The sequence below is a fragment of the Myotis lucifugus genome, unplaced genomic scaffold (genome assembly GCF_000147115.1).
Source record: "Myotis lucifugus unplaced genomic scaffold, Myoluc2.0 scaffold_13, whole genome shotgun sequence".
NCBI lineage: Eukaryota > Metazoa > Chordata > Mammalia > Chiroptera > Vespertilionidae > Myotis > Myotis lucifugus.
The window spans coordinates 6,266,929-6,284,079 of NW_005871061.1; positions in this window are offsets into that span (position 1 = coordinate 6,266,929).

Below are 17,151 nucleotides of genomic sequence, written 5' to 3' on the forward strand. Positions count from 1 at the left end.
TGAGCACAAGAGTGCACCCAGCAGCAGCAAAATCCTCTCAGATGATTTTGTGAGCACTTAAAGAGTTTTGAAGAATATATATAGAAAACTATTTTCCTCAAACAGAAGTTCAGAAATCATCACCCATGGCAACAGAAAACAAGAAAAAAACACACCCCTAGTTTAGTTTTCTATTAACAGAGCAATACGTGTAAAATAATACCTAAATTGGATGCCAAATAATTTATTGAATTGCCCACTTCTACTCACTTTGTTCGCTGAGGTTCAATAGTAAACCCCCTGAAGCCTCAGGACAGAAACTTTTCAGCTTCCCAATGTCTAATTCTAAGGAGGTGAGTAGGATGCAGAAAGAGAGCTGATTTTTCACTTTAAGGAAGAAGGGAGAATTTTCCTGAATCAGGTTTCTGTCTTGGTTTGTTTTGAATTAGATGTCTGCTAGGTTCATCTGTATTCCAGGAGAATTTCTGAAGAAAATATACCTACAGTGTTACAGTCTGACATATACATATCTGCTGATCAAACAATGGAGCCACAAAATAGCCAAACTGTGGAATCTAATATCTAGTCATAATGTGGAATTTAGAAGGTGAGAGTTAAGCTAACTGGTCATTGTAAAGATCCCACTTCAAACATGTTTTGATTCAGAAAGGTGGTATAGAAGAGTGTTAAGATTTCATAATTTAGTTTCTTTCAAACAGAATTAGTTGGTTTTATCTTTTCAATCAAATTTTTAATTTTAGAATAATAGATTTTCAGAAAACTCTCCAAGATAGTAGAGTTTCCAAATACCCAACACTTCGTTCCACCCTGTAAGATGTTAACATTTTATAGCACTATGATACATTTGTCATAACCGAGGAGCCAACATATGTACATTACTATATTAACTAAACTCCATAATTTACTCAGGTTTCACTTGTTTTTTCCTGATGTCTTTTTTCTGTTACATTTACTCATCATGTCTTCTAGTTTCCTCTGGGCTGTGACAGTCTCTCAGACTTTCTTTGATTTGATAACCTTGACAGTTGTGAGGAGTACTGCTACTGGTTAGGTATTTTGTGAAAGATTCCTCAATTTGGATGTTTCCAATGTGTTTTTTTTTTCATGGTGAGACCTGTGTTATGGGCTCTTGGGAGGAAAAAACATAGGAGAAGTGCCATTCTCATCACACATCAGAGCATGGGTACATGCAGTCAGTGTGACTTGTCACTAATGATCATTTTTTTTGTTGGTTTTTTATTTTGTTTTGTTAATCCTCACCGGAGTATATTTTTTCCATTGCTTTTTAGAGAGAGTGGAAGCAAGGGGGAGACACACAGAGAGAGAAACATCGATGTGAGAGAGACACATCGATTGATTGCCTCCTGCATGCACCCTGATGGGATCAGGGATCGAGCCTGCAACCTAGGTATGTGCCCTTGACCAGAATTGAACCCAAAATCATTCAGTCCATGGGCTGATGCTCTATCCACTGAGCAAAACCAGCTGGGCACTAATGATCATCTTAATCACCTGGTTGAGGTAGTGGTTGCCCCAGTACACCAATGTAAGCTATCTTTTCCCCCCTTCCATACTACTCTTTCATGCTTTAGTAATTGTTTTTTTGGCTAATCCTCACCCAAGGATATTTTTCCACTGATCAGTGGAAGAGAGAGGGAAAGACAGAGGGAAACATCGATGTGAGAGAAACACATCAATTGGTTGCCTCCTGCACGTGCCCAGACCAGGGCCCGGGCTGGGGAGGAGCCTGCAACCACAGTATGTGCCCTTGACCAGAATCAAGCCCAGGACCCTTTAGTCCGCAGGCCAATGCTCTATCCACTGAGCCAAACTGGCTAGGGCCATGCTTTAGTAATTTTTAAAGTATGTTCTTTATTGAGTAGTTTTAGAATGACATTTTAATTTCATCTTGCTTTTTGTTTAAGAATAATATCTTTTTTTCTGAAAGAGACAAAAATATCTAACAATTTATTTAATCTGCTTTGGGTGTGAGGTTCAGTAGTGCTTGTCTCTTAAAAAAGTCAAAGTAAAATTATGACTTTATTCTCAGCATGAATATTTGTATGCCATTTGATTATTTCTCTTTGTGATATAGTGATATGTGCTTATAAACGTATTCATTCTTTAAATTTCTATGCCTGTTCTTTGCATTTCGGCTGTCCTTCTGTAGGTCTGTGATAGACACTTGGCCTAGAGAAGGCACTGAATGGCCATGCTCCTGCTGCATGACATAGGACCGGAAGGTGACCCCTGGTAGAGTATTAGATCTCTTGTCCAGGTGACTAACTAAAATTGTATCAGTCGAATCCACCTTTCTGGAATCCCTATGATGACCCAAGCACTTAGAAGTGCTTTTCTGAGTTAATTTTAGGGTAGTGAGTCGACTTATTTTTATAAATAGCAATGATCATTTTAGTGCTGGTGGGTGCACTATTGTGCTCACTGCAAGGCATATATGTAGAGAACTTGTAACGTGTTTCTGTCAGAAATACAGGCCCACCAGGATTGCTATATTCATTCTTCACCTACCAAATAAATATTTCAAAAGATTGAATACAGTGTGTAGAACTTAAATGCTTTCTCTGCTTTTCTGGGATTTTATGCTAATGCAAGAATCACTCAAGGTTTTGAAATCCCAAGACTTCAGTTAGATTGACAGTTTATCTTCAATGAACCTGGGGTGGGCTGAAGAGGCCTTTATTTTAACCATTAAACACCTTTGTAAATTTTTTTGGCTTTTGCCTTTGTTTTGCAGGGTGAGAGCTCAATTACTGCTACATGGACTGTTACGTGAGAGGTAGGGAGCATGAGGCTACAAGATTAACAACGGTTGTCAGAGGACAGATAGGGAATGAAGCAAAGACCCACTGGTGACTGCTCCTGAAATCAGCTTTTTTTTTTAGTGGGGGTCGATGTGCAACTCTGGTATTTTTAGGGGCATCAGCAATAGCTTTGACTTGAATGAATTTCTCCTCTTTTAAACTCTGTTCTGATGCAAGTAATCGATATTGCAGTTTTGGTGAAAAAATCTTTTTTGACAAAAGCACTAAGATTGATTACCTAGATCAATACCATTTTTAAGAACAATTCATCAAGATTGTATTTAAACAGAGACCATGATGCATTTAAACTGTTAATAATACAAACCTTTCCCCCTCCTCTTCTCCTCCTGGATTATCTATTTTTCCCCCCAACAGAGAACAGTAGATTTCACAGTAGAGTACAATATCAGTTTCCCAGGGGTTAAAATAAGATAGCAGTTCTTCCAAGTTATTGTTCCTCTCCTCTTCCCTGTTGTCCTCACAGCTCTTTGTTGCTCCTACTTTGCAAATAAACGCTCTGTTGTTCTCCCAATACTAAAGCCCTGGAATCTTATGTTTTCTTGGTCTTATAAAATTGAGAACAAACATCCTGGAAGAAAATGAAGACAAAGAAATGCAGAGCATTGCTGCAATCAGGCTCTTACAGTTTTCAATCAGCAGCCCCTCTAGAGTAGGTGTAATCATCTTGGTAATTCAGGCAAAAGCACATTTTTGGCCTGAATGACTTTGGTAATTGTGGCTGTGTAGATCCAGTTTAGTGGAGGATAAAAACAGACCTTGTGTGTCAGTGTGTACTTGTAAAAATCATAACAATGAGACCAGTTTAAATCATAACAGTGACCCCCCATTACGGAAGCTCAGAATTATATAATGCAGTTATTTGCCCCCAACATCTTTAAGAATTAAATAACTACCCATTTGCCCAAAATGCAAAACTAACCCAGGAACACAGAGATGAGAGTTGTCTTCCAAACCATTTTTTTAAATTCTTGATGAAATATGAAGACAATGAAAGATGGAAAATGGGCAAACTGGGTTAGATATAGATCTGTAAGAGCTATCAATTGGTAGCTTTAAAATTGCTTTGAACTCTCATATAGATGGGGACATTTAAACTCTGCTATAGCCTTGAGGATCCAGAGTAATTCCATAAGGTTTGCCTTGGAATTCAGGTATAATTTCCTCCTTCCCTTCCTTCCTTCCTTCCTTCCTTCCTTCCTTCCTTCCTTCCTTCCTTCCTTCCTTCCTTCCTTCCTTCCTTCCTTCCTTCCTTCCCTTTCCTTCCTTCCGAGAGAAGGGGGAAGGAAGAGAAAGAGAAACATTGATGTGAGACCAAGACATCCATAGGCAGCCTCCTACACGACCCCATGGGGGAATGAGCCCGCAACCCGGGCATGTGCCCTCACCAAGAATTTTGGTGCACGGGACGGTGCTCAACCAACTGAGCCACACTGACCAGGGCTCAGGTATCATTTTCAATACTCTTTCTATATGTCCTTTCTCAGTTTGCTTCTAGATTGTGTTATATGCAGTGACTAGGGAACCAAGAGGTGCTATATAAAAACTAAAGATTTGTAACTCGGGCAAGAAAAGGTAAATTGCTTGCTGATTTGAGATGATGTAAGACCAAAATATAATTGATGACTGAGTTTCTATTTGCAACTGATTCACTACAAAAGAATTGTAAATTCCAAGTACAGGTATTTTGCAAGTCAATTTTTAAAAAAGCATCAGTGATGCCCTGCGGTGTGGCTCAGTTAACTGAGTGCCGTCCCATGCACCAAGGGGTGGCTGCTTTGATTCCTGGCCAGGGCACATGCTGGCTTGTGGGCTCAATCCCCAGTAGGGGGCATGCAGGAGGCTGTGGATACCTATTTCTCCCTCTCTTTTTCCCTCTCGCTCCCTCGCTCCCTCCCTCCTTTCCTCTCCTCTCCTCTCTAAGAAAATCAATAAAAACATTTTCAAAAATAAAGCATCAGTGACACTGAGGTTGTGCTGCACGCAGAGAGCATTCTGCATTGGTATAGGACTAAGTCTCACAAGTAATACTCTATTTACTTGGAATGTTCTGTTTCCTCTGTTGAGAATTTATTTAAAAGTGAGTTGTAGAAAATTTCCTGGAATGCTTGTTTACCAATAGCAATTCTGATTTCCATGGAGGCTAAAGCCACTTTGCTTTTTTTACTTCACCTATCTTCAGTGAACAAAAAGTAAGTGAAGTGCCCAGTACCTTAATAATCTGTTCTAGGGCTACTTGCCATTCATTGACGAGAGTACAAGTGGCTCTCTTGTGTCCTACAGCTGAATTTGACAGTACTAAGTTTGAGGGAAGCTGGGTCATAAGTGACCTTTGGAATGACACTATGCTTCATGCAATTCATCCATTTTCACTGTGGAGCCCATCTTCTCTGTCCCATGAATTAGTAGATGACTCATGAAGGAAGGTTTTCAGTGTTCTTCAAAATATTTTATTCTTAAAAGAATTAAAATTTTTCCCCCAGACATTTAAAAAGAATGAAAAATGCCCCGAAGCAAGTAAATTTATGTTATAGCTTTCTTTACCTGTAATATCTCATATTTGAAGGTAAGTGTGTTTTGATATCTATGTAGTTTTGGAGACATAATAGAACAATGGACAGATAGTCTTCTAGAACCTAGGATACTATTTCTCAAAACTTCTGAAATGTCTATAATATCTCCCCCTCCCCATAGAAAAAAAACCATTCCATCTTCAATTCATTTTTCATATTCCTTAGAAAGAAATATGTATTTTGCTTAGTTTAGAAATATATAATGGCTAATGTGTATATCAGGTATTATATATCATTAATATTTATTATATATAACTAGTGCCCTGATGCATGACTCGTGCACATTTAAAGGAAATTAATTAGAAGGTGGCCGGTGGGGTGGGACTGGGTGAGACGGGCCAGACGCTCCCTAGAGCCAACCTCACGCAGTCCTTCCAAGGCCGGTCACACCTGGGACAGCGCTGGGGCTTGAAGGGAATCTGCAGAGTGAATGGGGTCCCTCCAGCAGGTGGGGCCCAGTCCCTCCACCAGGCTTGTGGGGATCAGGCCGAAACTGGCTCTCTGACATCCCCTGAGGGGTCCCGGATTGCGAGAGGGCTGTGAGGCACACACGAATTGGTCTCCCTCTCTCTGGTTCCGGGGTGCGTCACCCAAGAACCGCTGCTGCCAAGTCACTGCAGCTCAACAGCTCCTGCATTGAGTGTCTGCCCCCTGGTGGTCAGTGCACATCATAGCTACTGGTCGGATGGTCACTTAGCCTTTTATATATATATACTAGTGACTCGTTCCACGAAATCGTGCAAGACCCGGGATCCCACCTCCCTCTCCCCCCACCCACCCATACTATGGTACCAACCCCGAGTCCTGAAATCCCGCCTCACGTGGCTGGCGTGCTGTAGGATGGCCCCGAATCCTGGAGTGCTGCCCCGATGCCCTGCCTCCGGGCCGCACGCAGTGGCTGCCAGGCCCCACCACCGCAATGTGCACATGGTGCCTCAGAAACCCCAGCAGAAGTTGTGCGGCGTGGTCACCGGCCCTGCCCCCGCTGCCCCACCCCCGCTGTGCGTGCCACCATCTTGTGACAGCATTATGGTATGAGGGTCAATTTGCATATCACCTCTTTATTATATAGGACTAGTAGCCCGGTGCACGAAATTTGTGCACATTAAAAGGGAATTAATTGCCCTAACCAGTTTGGCTCAGTGGATAGAACATCGGCCTTCGGACTAAAGGGTCCCGGGTTCAATTCCGGTCAAGGGCATGTACCTTGGTTGTGGGCACATCCTCAGTGGGGAGTGTGCAGGAGGCAGCTGATGGATGTTTCTCTCTCATCGATGTTTCTAACTCTCTATCCCTCTCCCTTCCTCTCTGTAAAAAATCAATAAAATATATTTTTTTTAAAAAAAGGAATTAATTAGTGGAGATATTTTAATATTGTTATTTGCCCTTTCTCTATAATAGAAGTGTGAGAGATGAGAGGAAATTAGTAAAAAGTATTTGAAAATAATATATAAATTTATTAATAAATAAACAGTAACAAAAGGATATAACAACAACAGAGGCATGATATAAAAACGATAAAAATGTGATATGAAAACAACAAAAACATGATATGAACACAACAAAAACATGATATAAAAACAACAGTGATGCAAACAATGACTGATAAAGTGATTAAACTTATTCTAATATCTCCCTGTACACCACATTAAGAGTGAAAACACTTTCAGAGTGCTTGACTAATTTCCCTTGTGATGAAGTATTTAGAACTTTAACTGTAACATCACATGCTCTTCAAACTCGAGAGAAAGCAACATATAACTGACCATGTGCAAAAAAGGGTTCAGGTAGGAATATGCCTACTTTGTCTAGAGTTTGTCCTTGTGATTTATTAATAGTCATCACAAATGCTGGCATCACAGGGAACAGTCATCAAATCAATTTAAATGGGAAGCCAGTGTCAGATAGGGACAAATTAATTCTTGGAATCAGAACAGCCTCTCCCTCTGCAGATCCTGTTAATACTTCAGCTTTGACAATGTTAGGTTGTAATCTTTTGATAATAAATCTGGTACCACCACAAAAACCCCATTTACTATTGAGATTTCCCAATAGCATGATGATTGCACCCACTTTCAATTTTAATTTATGACATGGCATTCCCAAAGGAGTAATAGTATTAAGAAATTCGATGGGAAAATTTTCCTTTTCAGCATCATCTGTGGAATCAATGGAATCATCACTCCAATATGTGTGAAAATCTCCATCGAGTATATCCAAAATTTCTTCATTTAATTTTTTAACATGCTCATGTTTTGGACAAAGAATTGCACATTTAGATATATTTTTAATATTATCTATAGCAGTGGTTCTCAACCTTGGCTGCACATTAGAATCACCTGGGAATCTTTTTAAAATCCAGATTCTTGGGCCTCATCCTCCGGAAATTGTTTGTTATGGGGTGGGGCCACAACATTAGTAACAAAGAAACAGAATTAAAACTCTATTGTGGGGAGCCACTACAGTGTTTTGGACAGGTTCAAGCCTTGGACTGATGAGAGGGTACAGTCCTCTCATTGCCACGTGCAAGTCCCAGCTTGGTGGGCAGAGCCCTCCCAGCACAATTTTAGCCAACAGCTGTAGTTGTAAGCTTGAACCTATGGTCCGAACACATGGCCCCATGTGCCTGAGTGATGTAGGCTTGATAGAGTTCAGGTGCATGTAGTTGAGTAGTATTGAAACCCAGGAGAATGTTGTAAACATCTGGGTCACGCCCTTACTTTGCCTTGTAGCATCTGCTATAAAATAAAGGCATGGCTGTGGGCGTGGTTGCTGTCTCTCAGAGAAGCAGTGTCCCACCGAGACCTGGCTTTCATTCTCTTGTCTGTCCTTTCTAAGCCTTTCAGCCGCCCCCACTCAGGTTCACCCTTGGCTGTGCTGGCGCGGCACACTTTATAAAGAGATGCCTCCATGCTCCCAGGGCAGGTTACTGCCTCAAACCCTGCCCTTACAGGAAACAGCTCCAGGAAACAGCTCAGGGGAGGGCGCAGCTGTTGCCAAGACAACCCCTGCAGGACTGACTTCCTTTTGCTTGGTCGCGGTTCTGGTGGTCATGATGAACACCACCCAGGGTTTTTATATCAGTAGATAGATGACTAGATTCTTTTTAAAAATATATATTTTATTGATTTTGTACAGAGAGGAAGGGAGAGGGATAGAGAGTTAGAAACATCGATGAGAAAGAAACATAGATCAGCTGCCTCCTGCACGCCCCCTACTGGGGATGTGCCTGCAACCAAGGTACCTGCCCTTGACCGGAATCGAACCTGGGACCCTTCAGTCCACAGGCCGATGCTCTATCCACTGAGCCAAACCAGTTAGGGCAAGATGACTAGATTCTTACTACAGTTAGATATTGTTCAGGATCAGCAATTATTTGAAAGTATAACTAAGTGGATGTATATTGAACATAAGATGAATTTATTTTCATGGCATGCAGCTTTTTTCTTTTTTTTAGTACAAAATCATTTATTAAAATTGTTCCAGAAAATCACTTCAGACATTATATACATGACGCATATGTAGTGTCACTTAAAATTTAATTTGTGATTTGCTTAGCTTAAAAAACCACATTGTTTCACCCAATACAATCAGTTTTGTAAATGAGTGCTAGTTAGAAAGTCATTTTAATTCAACATATAGTGTAGATTATATAAACATTTTTTAACTATTGTGTTTCCTTTATGATTTGGACCTTAAAGATATTTTGCCAAAGATCTTCAAAACTAAATACAATGCAAAAATTGCCTTTTAAAAATTATTTTCAGTTAAAGTTTATATTCAATATTATTTTGTATTAGTTTTAGTTGTACAGTATAGTGGTTAGATAATCATATACTTTACAAAGTGTTGATATTTCCAGTACCCACCTTGCACCATACATCGTCATTACAATATTATTAACTATATTCCCTATGCTGTACTTTACATCCCCATGACTATTTTGTAACTACCAATCTGTACTTCTCAATCCCTTCACATCTTTCACCCAATCCCCCAACCCCTCTGGCAACCATCAGTCTGTTTTAATTTTTTGTTCCTTTATTTTGTTCTTTAGATTATGCATATGAGTGAAATCATAAGGTATTTGTCTTTCTCTGACTGACTTATTTTACTGAGCATAATACCCTCTAGTCTATCCATGCTGTTGCAAATGGTCAGCTTTCATTATTTTTTTATGGCCAAGTAATATTTCATTGTGTAAATGTACCACCACTTTTTTATCTACTCAATTGTTGATGGGCACTTGAGTTGACTATTATAAATAATGTTTTAATGAACTTAGGTGTAATTGTGTGGAGCAGGGTGCATATATTGTTTTGAATTAGTGTTTTGGGTTTCTCTGTATATATATCCAGAAAATAAATTGCTGGGCCATAAGGCAGTTCTATTTTTAATTTTTTGAGGACCCTCCATCCTATTATTCATAGTGGCTGCACCAATCTCCATTCTCACCAACAGTGTATGAAGGTTCCTTTTTCTCCACATCCTTGCTAATGTTTATTTGTGGATTTATTGATGGTAGCCATTTTGACAGGTATGAGGTGGTATCTCATTGTAATTCTAATTTGCGTCTCCCTGATGATTAGTGACATTGAGCATTTTTTTCGTATGTATTGGCCATCTGTACATCCTCTTTGGAGAAGTGTGTATCAGATCCTGTTTCGATTTTTAATTGGATTGTTTGTTGTTTTTATGTAGAGTAGTATGAATTATTTATAAATTTTGGATATTAACCTCTTATTAGATGTATCATTGGCAAACATCTTCCTCAATTCAGTAGGTTGCCTTTTGTCTTTGTTGATGGTTTCCTTTGCTGGGCAAAACCTTTTCAATTTGATGAAATCCCATTTGTTTATTTTTCTTATTTCCCTTGCCTGAGGAGATATATCAGGAAAAAAATACTGCTAAGAGAAATATCAGAAATTTTCTAGCCTATATTTTCTTCCAGGAGTCTTATGGTTTCGAGTCTTATATTTAAGTCTTTAATCCATTTAATGTTTATTCTTATATATGGTGTAAGAAAGTGATTTGGTTTAATTTTTTTTGGCATTTATCTGTCCAATTTTTCCCAGCACCATTTATTGAATACCTGGTAAACTGTTTTTACCCCAATGTATGTTCTTGCCTTCTTGTCAAATATTAATTGACCATATAGATGTGGGTTTATTTCTGGGTTCTCTATTCTGTTCCATTGATCTACATATCTGTTTTTATGCCAGTACCATGCTGTTTTGATCACTATGTCCTTGTAGAATAGTTTGATATCAGGTAGTGTGATGCCTCCAATTTTATTCTTCTTTTTCCCTATTGCTCTAAACAGCTTTTCTTCATTTGGACCTTGTTTGCTTTTCTAGGCTGGCCACTTTGAAACCCCCTTCCCCTACTCCACGCTGTTACACTATTCAGCAGACTGACAGATTCAGCCAGTAAGAAGCAATAAGCCCAAGTGTGTTTTGTCAGTCACATGGAGAGCAAAAGCAAGATCAGCATGGTGTTATCTACCCATCCTTTGTTCCAAGCGTGGCATTAGAACAAGTGTCCAAATGATTGGCAACACAAGTGGTAGGGCACTTTGTTGCTGATAAACCATTTCCATAATGCAACTAAGCCTTTCAAGCTTGAAGCTGGACTCAGAGTGGGGAGGGTGAATCACAAAGCCTCTTACCTCACTGGAATGAGGGAGACAGATGAGAAACTGTCATGGCAACCTCCCTCGAGACAGGGTAATGAGTGTGAGATGACCTTGTAGCAGCTCCTCACAAGATTGCCTATATCCCCATGTTCTGGCAGGATACAGAATACCCTGCCGAGCCTCAGGACAACCTTGTCTATGTGGCTATGTACATACATGTAGTAATGTCAGGACACCAGCATGGAGCAATTTCTCTAGTCAACCAGCGACACTGAATTACCTCACTGGTGTGTTCATTTTCCCTTTTCACTTTTACTTCAGGGTCTTTGTGCATGTTCATGCCCACAGCTTTATTTTCTCTCACCTCGGTTGGTGTTTTCTGGGATTGACCCTGAGACCTAAATCTCAGATCCCGAAAATGGTTCTGGTTGAATGTAAACTAGTCAATCCATACAAATGTTGAAATAAATTTCTAGACCCACGATGGAGCCACTCCTGCCTGGGGTGCCATATCAGCAAACTGAAGCTTAGATAACTGTCATGTCCCTCTGTAAATGCTCTGCTTGACTAGAAATGAAGTATAGCCAGTCAGCCAATCCCCAAACGCCAAGGCAATGCTGGTCTTTTCATCCCAAACAAGGTTGACTATGTGGCCTCAGCCAGTGAGCTCTTTTCTATTTTCTCTTTCCTGTTCTTTATTCTTCATAAAAGCTTCCTGCCTTGTGCCCCATTCTGCAGTTCTCCAAAAGGAGACAGTCTACTTCATGAAGTGGTAAGTAAAGTTTATTTCACCTAAATTTCCTTCTTTAACAATTTTTAACACAGTAAATACTAGAAATGAGTTAATATCTGTAAAATTGGAAAAAGAAATATTTCCTAGGCTATACACATACATGGAGCAGTTGAACTGAATTTAATGTGGAAAATTTTATAATAATAAATGATGTGTTTGACAGCTTTGTTTGTTTATATTTAAATTGTCAACTAATCATGCATCATGTAGATATACCTCCTCAGAGAATGATTATCTAGATTTTTATTTCCTTTACCGATAGTTACATAGTTCAAATGACTTACTCTTAAGATTACAGGCCCATATATGTAACTTAACTTCCTTTTCTCCTATTTTGACCCTGAATATTTTTAATAAAAGGTGTCAAGAAATCAATAAACACATCAAAACATGCATAGTTTTTCCTATTCAAATAGATAAAAACAAGAGACGAATATATATATATATATATATATATATATATATATATATATATACCATTTTTACAAAGGGCATTTAGTAAAAGCCTATCTTTAGATATCTATCTATCTATCTATCTATCTATCTATCTATCTATCATTGCCCTATAACCTAATGGGGTAGCTTGGTTATTACTTTTTTTAAAATGAATTTTTATTGATTTTTTTTAGAGAGGAAGGGAGAGAGATAGAGATTTAGAAACATCAATTGGCTGCCCCTGCACAACCCCTATTGGGTATTGGGCCTGCAACTTGGGCAAGTGCCCTGACTGGGAATCGAACCAGTGACCTCTTGGTTAATGGGTTGATGCTCAACCACTGAGCTACACCATCCTGGCAGGTGTTTATTCCTGAAGATAATTTTAACACATTGTCCTGATATGAGCCTTAGGAAGAATGAAAAATATATTTATAATGGTATTCCCTAGATTACTAGGCAGACTCTCTTGCCTTTCAGTTCAATTTCTTATATCCTCATTTATAAGATTAGAACAGGAAAAAAGTGTATCATCTGGGAGTTTCTCATCCCACATACATATAAATGTACATAACACACATGGAGACACACATGCCTGCATGTGCCACTTTGCCCCAGCCTACATCTTCTGAGGAGAAAAATAAAATCTCTAGAAAACACTGTTGTTTCCTTTAAGGGTCAGAGATTCATTTACTTGACTTAAATGGATTGTCTTATTTTTTTTTAAACAAAAGAGAAGAAAAATGAGTGACCAAGTTTCAATAGTTTGTAATATTAGTTTGTAGATATAGTCTTTCTTCTCCACTGGTATGTCTCATAGTGTCTGGAATAATACCTGGAATATAGGAGACAATAAATAATTTTTTACTGAATGAATAACTGCTGAACTTACATAAAAGATAGAAAATGCTGGCATAAGGTGTTTTTTTTTTTTCATCTGTTTATTGACAGAGCCAATTTACCATCTAAGAACTTAGACTGTTTCATTTCACATCTCTTTTCAGAGGAAATGATAAATATTCTTATCGCAATTATATTAACATTCAAATTATGATTGTTGAAAGTAATTATATAACACCTTCTACTTCTTAACCCCATCTGTAAAACAGCTATGTATATACTATTATCCAAAAAAATTGTGTAATATATATTACAATACTATCTTTTTTTTAGCTTCCCACCTTTTTTATAGCTTCAATTGCTTACTTAAGGGCAGAACACTTACACTTGACAGGGCTGTGACTAATATCCAAATTTTCTGTGCTTCTTAGAGTGACCTGCCTTGGCCTTAGGGTCGGTGGCATTATTAGGAGGATAGTCAGGCAGTTATTTGGGAAAGTACTCAAAGTAATGGGGCTGAAATAATTTTGTCCAGGCTAATATTAGGATCAGTCTTACATAGCAGAGCCAAGATATAATCTCTGCCCCCAAATTCTACAACACACTGATCTAAAGATATCTGTCTTCCATTGAAATTATCTTAAATGACTGTACTTTCTAATAAAATTTTGTTGTTGTTAATTCTCACCTGAGGATATTTTTTCCATTGATTTTTATTTTTTTTGAGAGAGTGAGAAGAAGGGAGAGGGGAAGAGAGAGAGAGGAGAGAAAGGAAGAGGAGAGAGAGAGAGAGATTAATGTGAGAGAGACACATCGATTGGTTACCTCACATGTGCTAGGGAATCAAACCCACAAACTTTTGGTGCATGGGCCAATGTTCTAACCATGAGCATGCTGCCAGGATGCCTTCTAATAAAATTTAAACCACTTAAGAATTATCGTTTTATTTTTTTATTTTCTTCACTTCCTAGCATACTACCTCACATATTATAGTTATCTTGATGCTAATAGGATGAAAGAACTAATAACTTATAAGTCATGGTATTAGTATGGTATGTGAAATTAGAATTTTATAAACATAGCTCTGTAATCATACATTTTTAATGTCTCAAAACATTTAATCATTAATTATGGCATGCTAATTATAGAAAAGGAAATGTATATAAAGAAAGGTATAAAAATGATATGAAGATAGATGTTAAAATTCTGGTGGTGTATTTTCTCTCTTCTTTATATTACGCTAGAGGCCCAGTGCACGAATTCAAACACCAGTGGGGTCCCTCGGCCTGGCCTGCGGGATGGGGCCAAAACCAGCTCTCCGACATCCCCTGAGGGATCCCAGATTGCGAGAGGGTGCAGGCCAGGCCAAGGGACCCCACTGATGCACGATCAGGGCAGGGAGGGATGTGGGAGGGCTCCAGGGTGTGTCTGGCCCATCTTGCTCAGTCCCGATGGGCCAGACCCCAGCAACAAGCTAACCTACTGGTCGGAGCATCTTCCCCCTGGTGGTCAGTGCATGTCATAACGAGCAGTTGAGTGGCCTTAGCATATCATTAGCATATTATGCTTTGATTGGTTGAACAGATGACTGGACACTTAACATATTAGGCTTTTGTTATATAGGATACTTATAATACAGTTGTGTCTTTTAGCTTATTCAGTATTATAAGCATTTTATTGTATTAAAATACCTTCATATACATTTGTTTTGGGGCTGAATTATATTTTATCTTATAAATTACTATTACTATAATTTATTTATGTACCCTATTAATAAAAATGTATTTTGATCCTATTGTACTACCATTATAAATAATTCCCTTGTGAGTCATTTGACTGTATATTTTACTACTTTTTTCAGCTATATTCTTAGAAATGGAATTACAATATCAAATAGTATGAACACTTTTTAAAAAAATCTTTAAAATTTATCTTTATTGTTGAAAGTATTACAGATGTTTTTTCTACATTGACCCTCTACTCTCACACCCACACCCCTAAGGCCTTTACCACATATTTTTTATATATTGATTTTAGAGAGAGAGAGAGAGAGAGAGAGAGAGAGAGAATATCATCCATTTGTTGTTCCACTTATTTATGCATTCATTGGTTGTTTCTTGTATGTGGCCAGAGATCGAACCTGCATCCTTGGTGTATTGGAATAACGCTCTAACCAACTGAGACTTAATACATAGTACCAATTTACTTTCCATAATTTTTGTAAGATGTATAATCCTAATAGTAGTTTATTACTGTATTTACTCCCAAAATTTGTATCAGTTTAGATAAAAATTAAGTCAAAATATGGCATGTTTAATAGAAAGTAATATGTAAAATGGCAGATATAAATCCGACAATATCAATAATAACCAAATGTGAATGGATTAGCAATCCAATTCAGAGTCAAAGATAGACTAAAAAATAATCAAACTATGCTGTCCTCAGGAAATATACTTTAAGGACACAAATAGATTGAAAATAAAAGGATGGGAAATTATGTGTCATGTAAACAGCTACCACAAGAAAGTTAGATTGTCTATATAAATATCAAACACAATATACTAAAAGCAGAAAATTGGTACTGGAGAAAAAGAGGGACATTTTATAATGATAAAAGGATCAATTAATTAGGAACACATAACAACTATAAACATATGCACCTAATAATAGGGCACTGAAATAAAGCAAAAACTGATAGAAGTGAAGAGGAAAATAGACAATTTAAGAATAATAGAGACTTCAATAACACATTATCAATCATGTATAGAGCTACTGGGGAGAATATCAATAAGAAATAGAAGATTTGAACAACACTGTAAAACAACTTGACCTAACAGACATTATAGAACATTTTGCCCCAGACAATAAAATATACTATATTATTTTTCTCAAATGTACATGGACTATGCTCCAGGATAGACCAAATGCTAGGCCATAAAGCAAATCTCAATAAATTAAACAGGATACAAATAATACAAAGTATGTTCTCCCACTACAATGGAATGAAATTCAAAATTAGTATGGTTAAAAAAAATTGGGAAACTCACAAATATGTGGAAATTAAACAAAACACTCTTAAAATTCCTATGGATCAAAGAAGACACATATGAAGGGAAACCAGGAAATACTTTCAGATGAACAGAAATGAACACACAACATACTAAAATGTATGGGATGCATCTAAAGCACTACCTGTTATTTGTTAATGCCTATATTAAAAAAGAAGGTAAGATTTTAAATCAATAGCCTAGTCTTCTGTCTAATGACACTGGAAAAAGGAGAACATACTACATTCAAAGCCAGGAGAAGGAAGGAAATAATGAAGATTAGATCAGTGATATAGAAAATAGGAAAGAAATAGAATCATTGAAACCAAAAGTTGTTTCTTTGAAAGAGCAACAAAATTGATTAACAGTTAATTAGTATGACCAAGGAAAGACAAGAGAGGAGTCAAGCCCAGCCATCATGGCTCAGTGGTTGAGCATTGACCTTTGAACCAGGAGGTCATGGTTTGATTCCGGTCAGGGCACATGCCCAGGTTGCAGGCTTGATTCCCAGTAGGGGGCGTGCAGGAGGTAGCTGAACAATGATTCTCTCATCATTAATGTTTCTATTTCTTCCTCTCCCTTCCTCTCTGAAATCAATAAAACTATTTTTTAAGAAGTCAAATTACTAGAACTAGAATTTAAAAGAGGACATCACTTGTCAAATTATATATATAAAAAGGGTATGAAGGAAGATTATGAACAATTGTATATTAAATTAGATAGCTCAGATCAAATGGGCAAATTCCTAGAAACATACAAGTGATAAAATTGACTCTAGACAATAAGAATAGACCTATAACAAGTGATGAAACTGAATTAGTTAATGAACTACCCACAACGAAAAGTCCAGTCCCACCCGTCAGGGCTCTGGAGCATTCTAGCCGCCTCAGGTAGCCAACCCCCAGGACACCTTCTCTGACTTGAAGGTGAACATCTTTTCTGGTCAGCTGGGCTCACATTCTACAACATCATGATGGGCCTGTACCCC